This window comes from Lactuca sativa, chromosome 4 (assembly GCF_002870075.4).
Source record: "Lactuca sativa cultivar Salinas chromosome 4, Lsat_Salinas_v11, whole genome shotgun sequence".
Lineage (NCBI taxonomy): Eukaryota > Viridiplantae > Streptophyta > Magnoliopsida > Asterales > Asteraceae > Lactuca > Lactuca sativa.
In genome coordinates, this window is record NC_056626.2 from 94,432,769 (window position 1) to 94,437,752 (window position 4,984).

Genomic DNA, 4,984 nt, shown 5'->3' on the forward strand with positions numbered 1-4,984 from the left:
TAGTGAAAGTCCTCTGACCTGTATTCGTTAATCCCGTGTGAGCGATGAAGTCGTGTATAATTAGTATACGGGTTGACCACCCCACTTGTGACTGTTAGCTATAGTCAAACAAAACCGAGTGAAGAACTATCCTTTTATTTGTTATTGTTACGGCGTCGATGAAATGTGCGGAAACTACCGCAAGGTGTGACCCTTATACTACCGCAAGGTGTGATCCTCGTACTACTGCAAGGTGTAATCCTTGTACTACCGCAATGTGTGATCCTTGTAATAATAATAAGAGGTATAAAACTACGTCATACTGTCGCAACTACAGACTCATGGTAGAACAACTTTAGAAGCATTATACTTTGTCAATATACAAGCATGAATGTTAAGTATAAGTTTCCCAAAGACTTATACTCTAAGTGTATGAATCTAGTAGGTATATTACTTGTATATTAAGTAGACCACTATACCTATCCTACTTACTCGTATAGAATTGAAATAGATTTATACGTAAAGGTTTTACTCGTATAGAATTGAAATAAGATTTAAACGTAGCAACTTAGTTTGTATGGAATTACAAACATTTATACTTATACTCTAGGTTCAAGGATTGTTTAGGTATAACACTTATTCGGTAAGTAAACCATTATACCTAGGATATATATACTAAATGTTTGAGAGTCAAAATGATACTTTCAAAACTATACTTTTGAACTTGAAAAATATATTATTTTATGGAGTCAAGACCTGTGAACTCACCAACTTTATGTTGACGTATTTTAAATTGTATGTGTTTTCAAGAAGTTGATAACTATGATACGAAAAATGACGTTATACCGCCCGGTGTTTCCGCCGACGGCTGGGGTGTGACAAAATATATTTATCGTATTAATAATTAGGTGTGAAACCCGTGTATTATACGGATTTTTTTAAAAATAAAATTTTAATACGAATATATATAAACATTAAATATTTTATAAAATTATGTTTTTGCATAACAAAATGTAATATTCTAGAGCATTTATGAAAGAAATCAAATTGTTTGGAGTATTTATGAGAATTTATTATCAAATTAATAAATGATAACTTTATATATATATAACCCATTATGATTTTTTGGCAATTTATTTTAAGAAAATTGAAATTCCAAAAAAAAAAATGACAAGTGGAAAATAATAATTTTAAAAATCCTAAAAGATGACCTATGTCAAAATAAAAGAAAAAAGGAGATGTATCCTAAACTATTTATTAAGGAGAAAGAATATCATCAACATTAAAACCTACTAAATCATAGACAAACACTATTCTATATAAAAGATAACGAAGTCAATTCTAACTTCATATTTTCCTACTGGATCCTAAAACAAACAAACAAACCCTCTATTTTGAAGGATACTATAGTCTTTAAAATCTTAAAAAGTCTAAGCATTTTGATGAGAACGAAAGGAGAACCAATTAATTTATAAAAAATAAATTTAAAAAATATCGGTTTAATGCTTTATTCGTTTATTTGGTTAGTTGAACCTAGATGTGTTCCCCCCGCGTTGCGGGGGTCGGAAGTTGTTATTGTTGTGTGCAACTATAGTCATTTCCTGATGATGTCTGTGGATGAATATGACTTCCAAAGAATGAATTAACTTTATTTCTGAATCTTTTCTTCTTCAATTGCTTGTATGATTTGCACAAAGTGTTCCTCAAAGCTCTGATTAGAACACAATGTTTATCAGAAGAACATACCTGATGGTCTCCAGTGATCCTGAAAATCAAAACAAAAAAGCATATCTCAGAAATTCAGTTACAGAATATGGAACTTAAATAAGTTAATATGACTAATAGAATATGAAGGTTTACATGAGCTATCCTAAAAGTGCAGAGACAGAATAAATAACATGAGATGTAGTATGCAAATAGGTGAATAAAAATCTAATACTAATATTCAGAAAGTTGAATTCAGAGTAAAGGTATTAACAAAAATCTACCTTAACATCCATGGTTTCCATACCTCAGTCTCATGTCTATTGTGTTATAATATCGATTTTCTAGAAAATGCCGAATTGCCACTATGCTTCTTTGAAGGGGCCATTGTTGTAATAACTATCTTGATATAAAAAATTTTTTATCAAATAATTATTAAAAGAAATGTATATTAATAAATAAATAAAATACAAAAACTAATATGGAGCACCTTCAATTTCTATATCATTTGTCTCTGGAGTTGTCAATGATTATTTCATCACTGGTGGAGAAAAACTTGTATTTTCAAATTTTATTAGTAAAACCAAACGATTAAAAATATGTTATATTTTAAAAAAAAACCTTTCACTTGCGTAGCAGAAGACAACATCAAAATCATGTCACTAAAAAGTATACCTCCACCTAAATTCATCTCCAACCTAAACACGAAAATAAATAAATAAAATTATTTTCACTGTTTACAATTATATTTACACTTTTTTAGTATAATTAAAATTAGGTAAAATATATATATATATATATATATATATATATATATATATATATATATATATATATATATATATATATATATATATATATATATATATATAGTTATTTACTCATCCACCATAAACGTAACCTAGGGCAACTCCTGTTGGTATGCACACGTAAAAGATTCCCAACGATACTGTTCTCTGTAAAAAAATGTTATTTGAATACAGGGGTATTTCCGTCATATGTACAAATAATGGGTGATTGGTTAAAAAAATGGAGCGTGAGTTACGCAGGTATTGTTGTCAATAAACGGAGCTGTAAGAGTAATGAACGAAGCCTTTACAACACCATGTAACCTGAAAAGTCGGTAGGGTGATTTAATCTAATGAGTAAGAAAAACTACGAAGTAAAATTTGTGTTTGAAAAATAAAATAGTCAACTCACATTTTGCAGATTCTCATTATTCAAAAGTCAATTGAAATCCCACTATCAGATAATCGAACTCCAAAATGATTTTGAGCCGATGTTTTTGGCCTCATAGGAATCCTTCGTTTGCAAAGTCCCATCTATCAGGGTCGACTTTTCGAAACCCCAATTTGTAATCATCTTTCCATTTCCTCCAGATTTATCCTTATTATAACAAAACTCTCTATATATGCCCCTTTCAGACCCAATTTTACTGCAACTAACAATGTTAACCTTTTTCTGTACAATGTGCTATATGGGATATCTGTGAATCCGTATGCACAAAAAATGTATTTAAACTTCTGCCATATCATCACATAAATGTGCTACTTTTTTTTATTTCCCTATTTAATAATTAATTAATCATTTCTTTCGTCCAATTTTGGATGATTCCCTTATTTGCCCCTGTGTTTTCTGTCCCATTCTTTCAATTCGCTTCACTATGTGTTCTTCAACATTTCATACTTTACGTTTGTATTACTATGAAACCGCTTATTTCGCAATATACCTCTTATTTCACTATCATCTGTGAATCCGTAAGCCAAAAAAAAAGTATTTAAACTTCTGACATATGATCACATAAATGTGCTTATTTTTTTTTTCCAATTTACCCCTGTCCTTTCTATCCTACTGTTTTTTTAGGTTCAACATGTAATAATCAATTAATCATCTTTTCATTCCCTCCAGATTTATCCATATTATAACACAAGTCTCCATATATGCCCCTCTCGAAGCAATTTTACTGCAACTTACAATATTACCCTTTTTTTGTATAATGTGCCATATGGGATATCTGTGAATCCGTATGCCCGAAAAAAGTATCTAACCTTCTGCCAAATCATCACATAAATGTGCTATTTTTTATTTATTTCCCTATTTACCCCTGTCATTTGTAACCTACTGTTTTGTTTAGGTTCAACATGTAATAAGTAATAAATCATTTCTTCCTTCCAATTTTGGATGATCCTCTGATTTGTCCCTGTGTTTTGTGTCCCATTCTTTCAATCGGCTTCACTATGTGGTCTACATACCAGGCCGATAGGTCTAAATTTTTTTTCTTTCCTAATTTACCCCTGTTTTTCTTATCATACCAATTCCATTACAGAAATATAACATCCGTTTAATATGCTATTTTTTTTCTTTTATAATTTGCCGGTGTCTTTAGTATGTCACTTCTTCCATTTCATTGAATAAGTGACAATTTTTTTTATAACCTTTTTCTGTTGTCGTTCAGTATGAAAAAGGTTACAATTTAAAAGATTGGTCATCCTGTTAGGTATTTCAACATTCGTGGTGATTTTTTTTTTGTAATTTTTTTTATCACTTCCTACAGGTTAAACTTCCCACACATACCCCTCTCATAAAATAAGTTGTTGCATACCTTCATACCGTTGATTTATACTTACTGTCCGATGTACCATATGAGATATTTGTGAATCTGTTGGGCACAATAAAAACTTAAACTTTTATCATATCATCACATAACTATTAACACATTTTATTATTCTCTAACCTACCCCTGTCTCCTATGTCCTATTGTTTACGTTAGGTTCACAATCTCATACTTTCTTCCTATTTTATGCATTGAATTCTTAGTATACACAACATACATTCCATACGATTCACGTTTTCCATACTTGCCCTATAAAAACCAATTTTCTTCTAAATAACAGGATTACTCAATACCATCCCACATGCTATATTGGATATCTATGAATTCTTTGCCAATAAAAAAAATTTACTTTTTCTCATGTCATAAAAAAAAATATGGTACTTTTTTAAAAATTTCTCTAATTTACCCCTCTCTTTTCGTGTATATCTTGAAAAAGGAAATAAGAAGGTAAATATCATTAATGTGATGTTTTAGAGCTGGTATTGCTTTATATAAATATGATTCCAACTAATAAAAAGGTAACCAAAAAGGATCGAGTGCCTTTTCTGATTATGGTATGAGAAAAAAAGACCAAGAAGGCACTTTCTGATTGGAATGGAAAGTGACAATTTCAAACTAATTCAACCTAGAAGATTCACTGAAAATCCAACATAGACACCATAAGTGCATAACCGATGCTCGAGAATG